The sequence below is a fragment of the Mixophyes fleayi genome (genome assembly GCF_038048845.1).
Source record: "Mixophyes fleayi isolate aMixFle1 chromosome 4 unlocalized genomic scaffold, aMixFle1.hap1 SUPER_4_unloc_5, whole genome shotgun sequence".
In the NCBI taxonomy this organism is placed as follows: Eukaryota; Metazoa; Chordata; class Amphibia; order Anura; family Limnodynastidae; genus Mixophyes; species Mixophyes fleayi.
In genome coordinates, this window is record NW_027445891.1 from 32,120 (window position 1) to 50,000 (window position 17,881).

Here is a 17,881-nt window from a genome sequence, read left to right on the forward strand (position 1 = left end):
CAATCCTCTCTATTCTCTCCCCTCTTTGCAAGAGGAACTAGACAAATACGGAGAAGTCTCTAACTTTAAAATTAATATGGATAAGTCTGAAATCCTTCCCCTCAATATATCCCCTCAACTATTAAACTCTCTCAAACGTCAAACAACCTTTAGATGGCAGTCAGATAAACTTAAATATTTAGGGATCTATTTGACGAACCAATATAGTCAGCTATATGCGGCCAACTTCCCCCAGCTTTTGAATGCACTAAAAAGAGATCTCGAGAAATGGGACAATTTATACATCTCGTGGTTAGGCCACATAGCGGCGGTAAAAATGAATCTACTCCCACAAATCCTTTATCTATTCCAGGCGTTACCTATACGAGTCCCTTCATTGGCACTAAAGACTTTGCAGAAGCAGATCTCACAATTCATTTGGGCAGGGAAACGGCCTTGCGTGCAAGCCTGCGTCCTTCATCGTCGAAATTCGGAGGGGGGAGTGGGCCTCCCAAATATTTCTAAGTACTACATCGCTGCACACCTAACTCAACTAGTCCTGTTTCACTCTCCTTTAGGTACGAGGTTATGGGTTGACATAGAGGCTAACATTATGCATGTTCTCTCGCCCTATACCCTTTTATGGATATCGATCAAACACCGGCCGCCTCTTTCCTCACTCCCACCTACCACCCGTTTCTCACTCCAGATATGGGACTACTGTACCCGAGCATTCCACCTGGTAGCACATAATGGAATTATGCTTCCATTATGGAATAATCCTGATTTCCCTCCTGGACAACAACAATCCTTTTATCAGCTCTGGTCTGCTTGTGGATTTAGGTTCTTATCAGATATAGCCCCCATGGGTGTTTTCCCTGAGTTTGCGGATCTTCAACGTCAACACGGCATTCCACATAACCGCTTTTACCAATACTTACAGCTAAGGCACTTATAAGATGGCATAGGATTGTTTTTATCAGTTGAAGCAGCATTGTATTTGTAATGTGCATTATCAATGCTATTTTGATGTGCGTTATCATTGCTAGTTTTAATTTGCAGTATCAGTGCTAGTTTTAATGTGCGGTATCAATGTTAGTTTGATGTGCGGTATCAATGTTAGTTTGATGTGCGGTATCAATGGTATTTTGAAAAACAATTTGACTACACTAAAAAAGTGTATGTTGAAGGCTTATTGTGTTTTTTTTTTTTTTGAAGTAGTCCTGAATTCAAACATTTCCCCCCGACCCCCCCCCCCCCCCCCATTAAAAATTCTGAGTTTGTCCCTGCCACACACTGGACTTTCCCTCTGGGCCCCTGTGCAAAGTGTTTGTGGATATATATGTGGGCCGCTACTTGTGGGCCAATGCTATGTGCTTTCCGCCCCCCCGGGCTAGAATTTGCCAGCCCTACCATGCTCCAGGAGTATCTATGGCTCCATGATTCAGTTTAGGTCCCCGCCAAAAAACACGTACCCTCTATGCAGGATACCAGAGAGTCAAGTGTAGTAGCTAAGATGCTGCCTAGCAATTGGTTGTATAGATGTTGTAATGATACGGGTTTCTAAGAGTTTGGAGTTAACATTGACAATCATATTTATAGATCTAGAGTTAGTGCGGTAGGACTTTCTTTTGTTTTCTTTATTTTACCAAGACATAGTTCTAAATTTCAGAACATAGATGCCAGCGGTGCCAGCCTCAATCTAGGTGAGAAATAAAGATGGTAAACGAGGGATGTCTAGGGGTGTTTTTATTTCACTTAAAATATATTTTGAATCGGTGTGTGTTTTATTTAAATTTTTTACTTGGTGCACTACATGTGTCAGCAGGCTCTGGGTTCTATATGTTCTAGACTATCTATATGTTTTAAGCTTGTTTTTTTCTTTTTTGTACTGCGCAATGAGTGGTAAAATTGCAATTGTTTTGAGCTTAAGTAAACAAATATGTGCCAAAGTTGTCATTACAACAATGTTGGTGGAAATGTACATTTATTAAGATACCGTCAAAGTTAAACTGTGATTTTTAGATCTTTTTTCCCTTTGTCTAGTAATATTCATGTATACAGTATGACGCTGAATGTGAATCCATGTATTTACTGTTGGGATTACTCCAACAAATAACGTTCCTGTAGTAATGTAATGCTACATCAGAAAACCAGTAACATATACAGCTTCAAGCAACTTTTACAATGGAGCAGAGTGGCACAGCGGAAGCGTGTTGGGCCCATAACCCAGAGGTCGATGGATTGAAATCATCCTCTGCTATATTTCTTTTTTCATCCAAAATGTTGTTATTTATTGTTATAAACCCAAATTTTCTATATCTTACATACAAGCTAAACATTACACATACTTTACAGTCTGATAGAAGTGATGAAGTAAAGCCAATTAAATTACTTTACATCAATCGCGCCCAGTTGATTGTGATCATTTGAGGAATTTGTTTGTAGGTGAGTCCAAAATGTCTATCTTTAAAAATTATTGTTATATATTTATATTGGTTTTAATAAAAACTATCTACAAGCGCGTTGTGTATACAGTCATGTATTGAAATAAAATCAACTTCTCAAGCAGCAGGTTCTGCTATGTGAAGACTGCAGTTGTACAAAAATAGTAGCACAAAGCAGAAAGTTCCCTGGTGGTCTAATGGTTAGGATTTGGTGCTTTCACCGCAGGGAATATGTGTTTGTTATCCTATACTGGTATTCTTATTACATTACATGCACAGTCAAATTTTTATTTAAAAGTTAAATTAGCTGTTCATTGTATGGTTTAGGAACAGTAGATATTTTATAGGTTTATAGATATATTTCAAGTTAACATGCTCTTTTCCGAATGTGTATAATTGAACTGTATTTTAGAAATGTATAGAGAATATGGGGTTGCATGGAATTCATTTTGGAAGGATTGTGTGGCACCTGATTGCTTAGTACTATAGTGCTATAGTACTACAAGCACAAGCATGCCCAACCACTTTATGGTGACCTTGGCAGGCTGTGCTCTGTAGTGCACCATGGACAAAATTGCTTAATGAAATATTTTTTTTATTACATTAGCACTCTCCAGGGGTGTGGGAATAGCTATAGTGTTTATTAACATGGGGCTGATAAAACATAAGAAGTGGAGGAAAGGGGCTTGATATGACTTGTGCTTTGTGACATGACGCATTATCCTGCTGCATGTAGCCATTAGAAGATGGGTAGACTGTGGCCATAAAGGGATGCACATGTTGGGCAGCAATACTCAGGTAGGCTGTGGTGTTTAAACGATGCTCACTTGGTATTAAGGTTCCCAATGTTTGTTTAGTAAACAGAGGTATTGTGATGTATAATAGTGTACTGCAGTAGGTGAGTACATTAGTTTTATTCATGTTCTATTGTATAGCTGCAGATATGTTAGTTGAGGGTTACAGTGTAAACAGGAACATTTTGCAATTTACAGCATTCAGACAATATGCAATCTGTTACTCTGTATACCTGGTGATTGCATCTCATTGCAAATACCATATATTCAAAGCACTCCATCACATCTCCCTGGTGGGGTAGTGGTTAGGATTGGTGCCTAGAAAGATATTTTCCTCCAATCACCACATACTAGATGTAATCATCCTCTGCCTTCATATGGAAGGTCTTAACAATGATAATATAACTATATCTATCTGTCTATCTATCTATCTATCTATCTATCTATCTATCTATCTATCTATCCCATATCTATTTATTCCATATCTGTCTGTCTGTCTATCTATCTATCTATCTATCTATCTATCTGTGTGTATGTATATATATATATATATATATATATATATATATATATATATAATCTCAAAGAATGGATGCCCTCTGTATCTATGCATACTTGCCAACTCTCCCGGAATGTCCGGGAGACTCCCGAAATTCGGGAAAGTCTCCCGGACTCCCGGGAGAGCAGGCAAATATCCCACAAACGGCATCTTGCTGTCAAAAAAAAATTTGGCCCGGCCTCCGCCACAAAATGGCATTTTTTCGCGGGGGAGGGGCCAAAATGACCTGATTCACCGTGCCCCACCCCTTCTGCCCTCCAACCACGCCCCCCTACCTGGGATCTCCCGGAAAGAAGTTTGAAAAGGTTGGCAAGTATGATCTATGGACAATCAAAACTACTGTGCAAGGCTCATGTGACAATAGATCCTCAGTGTTCAAAGTGAATAGACCAGCACGAGTATAGACAGGGTAGACATTTAATGAAAATATAGCATCACATAGTCATGCCTAACGGTAGTTTCAGTATCACAACTTTCTTATTTTCCTTTATTTATAAGGCACCAACATATTATGCAGCTCTGTACATTCAAGAACCATGAACAAATAAACAACATACAGTGACATGAAAAAGAAGTAAAATATGGCTTGCCCATATGAGCTTACAATCTAGAAGGTGTGGGAAACACTTTATATATAAGTTGGAGACATGAAAATTTATCTAGTCTTTGTGGAAATATTAATACTGTCACCTGCTGACAACTATTACTGCCCATTACCTTTTATATTAATTGATCTGCTTTTATGCATGGGCAATCTTCTGGTTAATGTCAGCTCGGAGACGCTTTCTTTGGCATGGTGATAACTCCTGGACACGTAGCCAGGACACTTGATCCTCATGTTCACAGAAATTGTGACTGCTGCAGCCAAAGAGGTGGCGGAGATCCAGAAGAGGAACGGAGATGGCAACAGAAATGAAGCTGACAGTTGGCAATGACATGAACTGTAGAGTCCAGCAGCAAAACTGAGATTATATTCCAGTAGAACAAAATACCAACCCCTTTCTTGGTGTGATGATACTATTCTCCACCACCTTGTAATGCCCCACTGCCTTCACAATGTTTAACTGTTTGCATTTGATAAGAAGATGATTATGTGGGAGGCAGGGCAAAGTACAGCCATGTCTTCTAACAGTCGTCCGCATGCCACCATGTAATGTTGTGTAACATAGGCACACCATTTCCTTTTATTCTTCTAGAAAATTCAGAATGGTTGAGATTTATCAGCTTTGACTAGTCTGATTATGTCACTAATGTACATCATAGTAGCTTTTGTGATGTCACTCAGCTTGGGTATAAAACTTCGAGCTTGGTACAGAGCAGCTGTCAGCTGCTGGTGAACACGTGTGTGCTGTATATATTCTCTGGTTACTTCTGTGACATTGCATCCTCTAGGTAAGCTAATCTGTGTCTAGATAACTGTTATGTATGTTATGTAGATCCTTCCCTATCCCCCAACATTCCTATCAGCAGGACATATATGTCCCTGGGGATGGGAAAGCGGAAACAACCCTAAAATTGGGACTATCCCACTGAAATGGGGACACTTGGGAGGTATGCGTAAGACCAAGTAGCTTAAGTTTTTGGAAAAATGTGAACATGAAGTTAACATTTTAAAATAGATAGGTTTTTGACCTGTGCTCTATCCAATAGTAGAAGAGCTGCAATAACAAAGGGTGTCCTTCCCTAATAGATTGCAAATTGATAATAATAGTAGTTGTGCACATTGACTAATTGTTTCAGTTATATGGAATAGATGATAGTATAGGGTTGGCACCACATAGCGGTGCACTATAATTTCATAACCATATAGGCCATAGATTACCATTAGCAATATCAATATATTTGTATCATACTGAAACAATTAGTCAATGAGCGCATAACTACTATTACTATTTTTTTTTAAACTAAAATTTTTTATTAGATTTTGTGAGTTTCAAAAAGGGTACAGAAAAAGAGGGGTGTCACAAATCGGGATCTTAGCCGCACTTACCTCATCCGCCGCTGTCATATCACGGCTACCTGGGTCCCTTCTGGCCGTCTGCAGCATTCCCATCCTCCACACCTCCGTTTGTAAACAAACACATACTGTTTGTTCTGCTGCATGGGCGCGGCCATCTTGGATGCAGTCAGGTGATCATTCCAGACCAACCAGATTCTGCAGCTGTGAGCACATGAACTGATCAGCCAATAGTTGTTTGGGACACCCTATTTAAACCTGCTGCTGTGATCTGTTCATTGCCAGAACAACACACTTCTCTCCAGAGGATAGTTCTTGGCTCCAGTGTTCCTGTCTGCATTCCTAAGTGCAGTGTTCCTGACTGCATTACAAGTGCAGTGTTCCTGTCTGCATTACTAGTGCACTGTTCCTGTCTACATTTCCAGACTGCTAATTCCCCTGCTATATTCTACAATCAGCAAGAACATGAGCAAGAAGTTCATCCAGGCTGCTAAGTTCTGTTTCACTCCTGCTCCAGCTAGTCCCAAGGGTCCCGAATCGGATCAAGAAATTCAGACGACCGTGACAAGGGGTAAGGGAAGGATGTTAGGATGGGGGGAAGGGAAAAAAAAGGGTACATTGTGGGGAAGGAACACAACAGTAGCTCATGAAAAATATGCACACAAACCTGAAAATTCTGAGATACTCTATAGGTACATCCTTACAGTTGCATAGTTAACTACTATTATTATTAACATTTTAAAATAACATGACCATAATCCTCAAGAGAAGACCATTTTGTTTGGTTTAATCATTGTTCAATATATTTTATAATAAATAAAAGCAATATTTAAATCTTTGACATTTTCCATGATGATAGTTTTTTAAAAATCACAGAGTTGAAAGAACAGTAAGTGGAATATTATTAATATTATAAATATTCCTGTCCAGGGGCTAGACTATACATATGATCACAGCTTCTGTTCGCACAAATAACACAGGTCTGCGAAATTTAAGGTATTGAAAGCTTTTCTGATAATACTTTTATATTCTTAATTATACTCCTGTGTACATCAAGAAATAGTACATAAGAAAAAATTACCACATTATATTTACCAATAAGGGGGTTACATACAATTTTAAGAAAAAACAAGAAGTTTAATTTTTCTTGACATATTTATTGTGAAATACGAAGAAGTGTAGATGATATCACTGTGTTATTGTCTTAATTACATAATAAAATAACAATAAAATCAAACAATAATAGAAGCAAAACCATAATTATTGAAAAAATCGTTAATATCTTGTTTTTTTGTCTTCAAACTTCGTTTTGTTGCTTTTTTCGCTTATAAGATTTTTCTGTGTCGTCTCTGTGTATCATCCAGCAGCAGTCAGCCATCATGCTGATGTCCCAGTGACCCTGGTATCTCCTTTCTACATCTTTAACGTTCTGGTGGAACCGTTCACCCTGTTCTTCACTGTAGTCTCCGAGATTATTCGAGAAATGCTCAATATGGGAATTCCAAAAATGTACCTTTAAACTCATATTGCAGCCAAGGTTTCTGTAACTATTAAGCATTTCCCTGACAATTTATTTGTAGTTTGGATCCTTGACATTGCCTAAAAATTTTGAAATCACTAGTTTGAATGAAATCCACGCCCGAAATGTTCATCTTTTATTAGCTTTCTAATGTCAGGGCCTGTAAAAATGCCTTCCTTCAGTTTAGCATCGGATATGTTAGGGAATCGATTACCAATTAAGGGGTCTCGATGGTGCATAATTTGAAGTCAGCATTCATGTTTCCGCAGGTCTTGGCTGATAAGGTAGGGAAGGAGGTGGCTTTAGGGCAAATATCCGGCCACTTTCTAAAACCCCCACTGAGAGACATGGTAATTTCTCCGATAGGGGTGATGCCTAAGAAGGCACCTGGGAAATTCAGTCTTATTCAACATCTATCATTCCCTTCCGGGGCATCAGTGAATGATGCAATCCCAGATCGTTACTGCATGTTTACTTACCAGTTGTTTGAATCAGCACTATACTTGGTGCATAGCTTCGGACAGGGGACATTATTGGCGAAAGTTGACATTGAGTCTGCTTTTCGGCTTCTTTCCTTGAATCCCGACTCCTTCCCCTTCATGGGATTTCAAATGGGGAATGGTTTCTATATGGACAAGTGCCTGACAATGGGCTGCGCGGTCTCTTGAGCATTTTTTGAGTGTTTCAGTACTTTCCTGCACTGGTTCGTGACAGCAGTCACCGGGGGTTTGCTCACAATTTGGATGACTTCCTGGTGATAGGCCCTGGTCAATCGGCGACCTGTGGAGAGGTTTTATTTTCCATGGGGGCCCTCTTTTACTCTCTAGGGGTGCTGGTTGCAAATGATAAGACGGAGGGTCCCACGACTCGGTTGTCTTATCTTGGAATTGAGATTGACACTCAGTAGGATATGTGTAAGCTACCTGCTGATAAAGAGGAAAAATTGCGGTTATGTCACGGTTTGGTATTCTGGACTCTGGATCCGTTCAATAGGTGTTATAGGAACGGATCCTCGGGGAGTGAGAGTATGGTAACACACTGGCAAGTGGTAATAGTAGCCTGAGGGTCAACAGATGACAGTTGCAGGATAAAAGTACAATCAGCGGTTTAATGATGACTGGATGAATTGACAGGAAAGTCTTGATATATATGTATAGACACTAGGAGCATAGTACAAGGTGGGCGGAGCCACCGGCAATATCATATGCAATGTGAACAATCAGCATGTAATATAGATATGGCATAGAATGAACTGTCCAGCAATAAGGTGGAAAGAATAAGGCAGCAGGTATATGGTATCACAATACAGCAGCACACATCAGAGGAAAGAGTAACGGTCCAGTTAGCAATATAATCACACTAGATGCGGCAGGGATCCGGTACTATACAATGCCTTAATACTTTCATTAATACATGAACAGTTCAGCCAGAGAAGAGAACAACAAGCAGCTTGATGATACGACCTGTAGTGCCACTGAGCCACAGAGGCCAATGCGGAGTAGCTGAAGCTTGAACAGGACGACTCAGAGAGATGACTTCAAACAGTAGAATAGTAGCCTGATGAAGTCAGGTGTGGTTTAAGCAGTCCAGTCCTAGGATCAGCGATACAGCGGAGGCAGGTGTAGCTTGAGCAGTATAGCCCGTGGAGTAGCACACAGCGGAGACAGGTGCAGCTTGAGCGGTATAACCTGTGGATTAACACACAGCGGAGATGGTTGCAGCTTGAGCGGTATAGCCCATGGAGTAGCAACACAGCAGAGGCAGGTGCAGCTTAAGCGGTACAGCCCGTGGAGTAGCAACACAGCAGAGGCAGGTGCAGCTTGAGCGGTACAGCCCGTGGAGTAGCAACACAGCAGAGGCAGGTGCAGCTTGAGTGGTACAGCCCGTGGAGTAGCAACACAGCAGAGGCAGGTGCAGATTGAGCTGTATAGCCTGTGGAGTATCACACAGCAGAGACAGGTGCAGCTTGAGCTGTATAGTCCGTGCAGTAGCACACAGCAGAGGCAGATGCAGCTTGAGCTGTATAGCCCGTGGAGTATCACACAGCAGAGACAGGTGCAGCTTGAGCTGTATAGCCCCTTAAACAGCAACACAGCAGAGACAGGTGCAGCTTGTGCAGCACAGCCAGTGGAACAGCAAACACAGCGGAGACAGTTGCAGCTTGAGCAGTATAGCCTTTGAAACAGCAACACAGCAGAAGCACTGACGATCCAGGTGAGAGCACACAGAATAGGTAAGAACCTAATCAGACAGGTAACTTGATCAACAGGCCCAGAGGAAAGGGAGGAAGTGCCTTTTCAAGTCTGGAGCCAAAACAGGAACCAATAGGAATCTTAATTAAAAGTAGCCAGGTAATCAGTGTGCACATGCGCAGATCAGAACTTAGAGGTTTGAAGTCTGTTAATGAGGCACATGTGAGTGTCTCAGTCTTTGTCTATGGAAGCCGAATAAGCAGCGTGTGACAGGTAAATGATCTGCGGGGCACTGCAGACCACAAGGATAAGCTTAAAGGAGGCACAATCCCTGCTGGGACTATTTAATTTTGCCTGTAGTGTTATACCTATGCAGGGCCGGATTAACCCGAGGTCAAACTGGGCTACAGCCCAGGGGCCTCGGGCATCCAGGGGGCCCTTGACAGAGCTCAGCAGAATTATTAATCGGAACCCGGCCCGATCAATGCTGAGCTCTGTCACTGCAGTCCTCCTTCTCCGGCGCTCAGTAATCTCCTTACTGAGGAGATCTCGCGAGAGTGTCACAAGATCTCCTCAGTAAGCAGCTTACAGCGCGCCGCGGAAGGAGGACTGCAGTGACAGGAGAAGGTAAGCGCTTGGGGGGGGCGACTAACAGGGTGGCCAGTCTGCTAATGGGAGGGGGGCCTCATGGGGGAATGGGGGCCCCCTTAGCCCAGGGGCCTCCATTCCATTAATCTGGCCCTGTACCTATGGGCAAAGTTTTTTGCCGCAAGCTGGAGAGGGCGACTGCCGGCTTTTCCTCATTGTCATATTTCTCTGTCCCAGGAGATTCGGGAAGACTTGCGACTGTGGAAGCTGTTTCTGCAGGATTTCAACGGTGTACGTGTTTGGCCTGAACCCCCGGTGTCAAGTAGGGAGTTGCAGTTATTCATGGACGCTGCAGGGTCAGTTGGCTTTGGGGCCTACTTCGCTGGGGACTGGTGCATGTCGCACTGGCCCAGTGATTGGGTCCATGCCGGTTGGATAGCTGGAACTTTTTCCCATTGTAGTTGCGGTAGAGCTATAGGCAGCTAAATTTCAGGGTAAGTAGGTTGTCTTCTGGTGTGACAATCTGGGGGTGTTCCAGGCAATTAATAAGGAGAGAGCCTCCTCTGCTCCAGTCATCAGCTTGCTCCAAAGACTTGTATTGCGTTTCCTGTCCCATGATATTTCCTTTGTAGCTCAGCATGTGCCTGGCGTTGAGAACAGTTTGGCAGATGCGCTATGTAGGGGTGATTGGGACAAGCTTCGGCTGCATACCCCTGAAGCGGCTAACAATGGTTTTCCCTGTCCCGATTATGTCTGGCAGATTGTGAGGCTGGAATAAGGAGCCTGGCGGAATTCTCATTTTTCCCTGCGTAAATATTGGGCTTTCTGGGAGGAGTGGCTTCTATTTCAGAATGCGACCCCGAGTGGCAGTAGTGATGGGCACGACCAGATGCAGGAGTTTTGTGGACTGGCTATAATGCCGGTAGGACCAAGTCAGCATTGTCCTCCACCCTCTCAGGTATCTTATTTTTCCCTAAGCTTTATGGGATAGTTGATGTGACCAAAGAGTTCTTAATCTCTAGAGTGCTGCAAGGCTGGGCGATGACGTGTTCGGGTCATCCTGGTGGTAGGATACCCATTAGTCAGGGGATATTGAAGGACTTGCTAGGTGCGATCCATGGGGTGGCTAGGGGCCCATATGAAAGTTGTCTTTTTAGTTTGGCTTTAGTTATGCTATTCTTTGGTGCATTTCGAGTTGCCTTTGGACGGTCCAATCCTCTCTCTGAAATGCTGGCTAAAGACAAGGTTCTATCCCGTCATTCCATATCCTGTAGGGTGCGGCGATCTAAGACAGATCAGCTGGGTAGGGAATAGTCCGAAGTTCTTCTCTTTTATAAAGTAATGTTTTTAAAACCACTGGCTGTGTAGAAAAGCTGATGTGCTCCTTGTATGCTATTCCCAAACCCATCAGAACAATAAGAAGAATTATCAATGTTATAATTTTAGCCGAATTTCAGACATACAGAGAGTGTCTCTTACAAGACCCAGGGACTCTACCTCCTGTACGGAAACCCTAGGGATGATGTCAATGAGGTTTCATGGAGAGATAGAAAGGGGAAGGGGGCATTGCTTCCCAGCTTCTATATGAAATGCTGTGCGGTAGCGATTTATCTATCAGGAACCACTCATCATTGTTCTTGGCCATGACACAGGGATCTGTGACTTGCCGTAACTCCCTGCCTAAAATTGAACGAGACATTACAGTTACATCCTGTAACGTGAAGGGGTTAATTTTATTATTTAACCATAGAGCAGCAGCAAAATATAACTATGATTTACAAAGCATCTTCTTGTTAATTAGTTACTAGTAAAGATAGAATTACTGAACATTATTCAACGTTAATTGCATGCAGTGTAGCTGCCTTGTTTACGCAGTAGGTAGCCCATCAGTCTCATAATCTGAAGGTTGTGAGTTTGACCCTCACATGGGGCACCCTGTCTTTTTCTCACCCCTCTCTTATCAACTCATCGTCACCACTTACTTTCTTTCTATGTTGTAAAACCAGCCATATTGCTATGAGACGAGGTTGCAATGGCAGCCCAATGGTCCAATGAGTGGGCAAAAACTGATTCATATGGCTATTGTCCTCCTAATCACCTAAACCTGATGCTCAATGGGAGTGCTGTGTTCAAAATGTGTAAGTGTCTGGGCACTTCTGCATAAAGTGAAGGGAGACAGCTAGTTGACTGTAGTGTATTCCTTCATACGTAGGGATCTACTTATAGTGCAGAGGAGGTTTAGTTGAGATCAGATCTTACCTAACACCAATACATCAAAAGTAAAATTGATCTTGTAACTAAACAAGGCCTCCAACGTAATAATAAAAAAGTAAAACTTAGATCAAACAAAAAACAAATTTAAAGATAAAAAATGATCAAAACGAAATACGACACTATTCCCTGTCCTTCTCCCCAACTTGAGGAAACCACTTTAATCACTGTGAGACACATACAAAAATGTCTGAATGTCACACAGAATGAACGGCACCGCCCATAATTTAGGAAATTATACCAGCATTCAATCATACTACACCTATGTGGTGTAATGAGACACAAGCTGGGAAAGGACTATCTCTGGATTCTGATTTTACTAAGTGACCACCCATCCAAGATGGACCCCTAATGAAGTACTAGGGATTGGGGACCCTGGATACCTCGATGTGTGTAGGATAACACCCTCAGACAGTCAGTGTAAATAATCAAATCCTTTTATCAATTTGAGTCCAGATACAGATGATTAAATGTCAGTAAGTATCAGTCTCTATTACAGTGGCAGAGGTCAACAAAGCTCACAGCTTGTGTTTCTGTAGTGTAAAGGTTATCACATTCACCTAACACGTGAAAAGTCCGTGGTTCGATACAGGGCAGAAACAAGCATTAGTTCTCCTTTTATATAGGACATGTGAGATGTAAAATTGATATAACATCTTGTAAATAGTTGTATCAACAGGAAATTTTAATGTCTTTGCAACACCATCTACCTATCCACCTTCATATATGATTCAACAATAATTTCCATGCGCCTCCTGTATATCTTAGCAATAGCTCCTGTCGGGCACCTAACCTCTCTATGTCTTTCAGGAACAAGTCACAGGGATGATGTCAATGAGGTTTCAGGGAGACATAGAAAGGGGATGCGATTATTGCATCCCAGCTTCTATATTGAATGGTGTGCGGAAGAGATTTATCTGCCAGGAACCACTCATCATTGTTCTTGGTCATGACACAGGGATCTGTGACTTGCCGTAACTCCCTGCCTAAAATTGAACAAGACATTACCGTTACATCCTGTAGCGGGAAGGGGTTAATTTTATTAGTTAACCATAGAGCAGCAGCAAAACATAACTATGAATTACAAAACATCTTCTTATAAATTAGTTAATAGTGAAGATAGAATTGAAGAACATTGTTCAACGTTATGTGCATACAGTGAAGCGGCCTCGTTAGCACAGTATGTAGCGCGTCAGTCTCATAATCAACACTTCCTCACCACTGTCTTTCTATGTTGTCAAACCAGCCATATTGCTATGAGACAACTTAGAGGTTGCACTGACAGCCAAAGGCTCCAATGAGTGGGCAAGAACTGATTCATATGGCTATTTCCCTCCTAGTCACTCAATGGGAGTGCTGTGTTCAAAATGTATAAGTGTCTGTGCACTTCCGCATATAGTGATGGGAGATAGCTAGTTGACTGTAGTGTCAACTATGGGTGTTCAGGTTGAGATCAGATCTTCCTTAACACCAATACATCAATAGTAAATTTGATCTTGTAACTATATTAGGTCTACAACAGAATAATAAAAGAGTAAAACTTAAATGAAACAAAAAACAAATGAAAAGATCAAAAAATTATGAAAACGAAATACGACAATATTCCCTGTCCTTCTCCCCAGCGTGAGGAAACCACTTTAATCACTGTGAGACACATACAAAAATGTCTGAATGTCACACAGAATGAACGGCACCCCATAATTTAGGAAATTATACCAGAATTCAATCATACTACACCTATGTGGTATAATGAGACACAAGGTGGGAAAGGACTATCTCTGGATTCTGATTTTACTAAGTGACCAACCATCCAAGATGGACCCCTAATGAAGTACTAGGAAATGGGGACCCTGGATACCTCGATGTGTGTAGGATAACACCCTCAGACAGTCAGTGTAAATAATCAAATCCTTTTATCAATTTGAGTCCAGATACAGATCATTAAATGTCAGTAAGGATCCCTCTCTATTACAGTGGCAGAGGTCAACAAAGCTCACAGCTGGTGTTTCTGTAGTGTAGTGGTTATCACATTCGCCTAACACGCGAAAGGTCAACGGTTCGAAACCGGGCAGAAACAAGCGTTTGATCTCCTTTTATATAGGACATGTGAGATGTAAAATTGATATAACATCTTGTAAATAGTTGTATCAACAGGAACTTTTAATGTCATTGCAACACCATCTACCTATCCACCTTCATATATGATTTAACAATCATTTCCATACGCCTCCTGTATATCTTAGCAATAGCTCCTGTCGGGCACCTAACCTCTCTATGTCTTTCAGGAACAAGTCACAGGGATGATGTCAATGAGGTTTCAGGGAGACATAGAAAGGGGATGCGACCATTGCATCCCAGCTTCTTTATTGGATGGTGTGCGGAAGCCATTTATCTGCCAGGAACCACTCATCATTGTTCTTGGTCATGACACAGGGATCTGTGACTTGCCGTAACTCCCTGCCTAAAATTGAACAAGACATTACCGTTACATCCTGTAGCGGGAAGGGGTTAATTTTATTAGTTAACCATAGAGCAGCAGCAAAACATAACTATGAATTACAAAACATCTTCTTATAAATTAGTTAATAGTGAAGATAGAATTGAAGAACATTGTTCAACGTTATGTGCATACACTGAAGCGGCCTCGTTAGCACAGTAGGTAGCGCGTCAGTCTCATAATCAACACTTCCTCACCACTGTCTTTCTATTTTGTCAAACCAGCCATATTGCTATGAGACGACTTAGAGGTTGCACTGACAGCCAAAGGCTCCAATGAGTGGGCAAGAACTGATTCATATGGCTATTTCCCTCCTAGTCACTCAATGGGAGTGCTGTGTTCAAAATGTATAAGTGTCTGTGCACTTCCGCATATAGTGATGGGAGATAGCTAGTTGACTGTAGTGTCAACTATGGGTGTTCAGGTTGAGATCAGATCTTCCTTAACACCAATACATCAATAGTAAATTTGATCTTGTAACTATACTAGGTCTACAACGGAATAATAAAAGAGTAAAACTTAAATGAAACAAAAAACAAATGAAAAGATCAAAAGATTATGAAAACGAAATACGACAATATTCCCTGTCCTTCTCCCCAGCGTGAGGAAACCACTTTAATCACTGTGAGACACATATAAAAATGTCTAAATGTCACACAGAATGAACGGCACCCCATTTTTTAGGAAATTATACCAGAATTCAATTATACTACACCTATGTGGTATAATGAGACACAAGGTGGGAAAGGATTATCTCTGCATTCTGATTTTACTAAGTGACCAACCATCCAAGATGGACCCCTAATGAAGTACTAGGAAATGGGGACCCTGGATACCTCGATGTGTGTAGGATAACACCCTCAGCCAGTCAGTGTAAATAATCAAATCCTTTTATCAATTTGAGTCCAGATACAGATCATTAAATGTCAGTAAGGATCCCTCTCTATTACAGTGGCAGAGGTCAACAAAGCTCACAGTTGGTGTTTCTGTAGTGTAGTGGTTATCACATTCACCCAACACGCGCAAGGTCCCCGGTTCGAAACCGGGCAGAAACAAGCGTTAAATCACCTTTTATATAGGACATGTGAGATGTAAAATTGATATAACATCTTGTAAATAGTTGTATCAACAGGAACTTTTAATGTCATTGCAACACCATCTACTTATTCACCTTCATATATGATTTAACAATCATTTCCATACGCCTCCTGTATATCTTAGCAATAGCTCCTGTCGGGCACCTAACCTCTCTATGTCTTTCAGGAACAAGTCACAGGGATGATGTCAATGAGGTTTCAGGGAGACATAGAAAGGGGATGCGACCATTGCATCCCAGCTTCTTTATTGAATGGTGTGCGGAAGCCATTTATCGGCCAGGAACCACTCATCATTGTTCTTGGTCATGACACAGGGATCTGTGACTTGCCGTAACTCCCTGCCTAAAATTGAACAAGACATTACCGTTACATCCTGTAGCGGGAAGGGGTTAATTTTATTAGTTAACCATAGAGCAGCAGCAAAACATAACTATGAATTACAAAACATCTTCTTATAAATTAGTTAATAGTGAAGATAGAATTGAAGAACATTGTTCAACGTTATGTGCATACAGTGAAGCGGCCTCGTTAGCACAGTATGTAGCGCGTCAGTCTCATAATCAACACTTCCTCACCACTGTCTTTCTATGTTGTCAAACCAGCCATATTGCTATGAGACGACTTAGAGGTTGCACTGACAGCCAAAGGCTCCAATGAGTGGGCAAGAACTGATTCATATGGCTATTTTACTCCTAGTCACTCAATGGGAGTGCTGTGTTCAAAATGTATAAGTGTCTGTGCACTTCCGCATATAGTGATGGGAGATAGCTAGTTGACTGTAGTGTCAACTATGGGTGTTCAGGTTGAGATCAGATCTTCCTTAACACCAATACATCAATAGTAAATTTGATCTTGTAACTATATTAGGTCTACAACAGAATAATAAAAGAGTAAAACTTAAATGAAACAAAAAACAAATGAAAAGATCAAAAAATTATGAAAACGAAATACCACAATATTCCCTGTCCTTCTCCTAAGCGTGAGGAAACCACTTTAATCACTGTGAGACACATACAAAAATGTCTGAATGTCACACAGAATGAACGGCACCCCATAATTTAGGAAATTATACCAGAATTCAATCATACTACACCTATGTGGTATAATGAGACTCAAGCTGGGAAAGGACTATCTCTGGATTCTGATTTTACTAAGTGACCAACCATCCAAGATGGATCCCTAATGAAGTACTAGGAAATGGGGACCCTGGATACCTCGATGTGTGTAGGATAACACCCTCAGACAGTCAGTGTAAATAATCAAAACCTTTTATCAATTTGAGTCCAGATACAGATCATTAAATGTCAGTAAGGGTCCCTCTCTATTACAGTGGCAGAGGTCAAGAAAGCTCACAGCTGGTGTTTCTGTAGTGTAGTGGTTATCACATTCGCCTAACATGCAAAAGGTCCCCGGTTCGAAACCTGGCAGAAACAAGTGTTAGATCCCCTTTTATATAGGACATGTGAGATGTAAAATTGATATAACATCTTGTAAATAGTTGTATCAACAGGAACTTTTAATGTCATTGCAACACCATCTACCTATCCACCTTCATATATGATTTAACAATCATTTCCATACGCCTCCTGTATATCTTAGCAATAGCTCCTGTCGGGCACCTAACCTCTCTATGTCTTTCAGGAACAAGTCACAGGGATGATGTCAATGAGGTTTCAGGGAGACATAGAAAGGGGATGCGACCATTGCATCCCAGCTTCTTTATTGGATGGTGTGCGGAAGCCATTTATCTGCCAGTAACCACTCATCATTGTTCTTGGTCATGACACAGGGATCTGTGACTTGCCGTAACTCCCTGCCTAAAATTGAACAAGACATTACCGTTACATCCTGTAGCGGGAAGGGGTTAATTTTATTAGTTAACCATAGAGCAGCAGCAAAACATAACTATGAATTACAAAACATCTTCTTATAAATTAGTTAATAGTGAAGATAGAATTGAAGAACATTGTTCAACGTTATG

General features: G+C 41.4%; 1 non-coding gene across 1 annotated transcript; it reads left to right on the top strand.

Annotated features, from left to right (window-relative positions):
- Positions 1–14,310: 14,310 nt before the first annotated feature.
- On the top strand, positions 14,311–14,383 carry TRNAV-AAC (transfer RNA valine (anticodon AAC)). Its single transcript has one exon. It is a non-coding gene; the product is annotated as a tRNA-Val (tRNA).
- Positions 14,384–17,881: the final 3,498 nt, after the last annotated feature.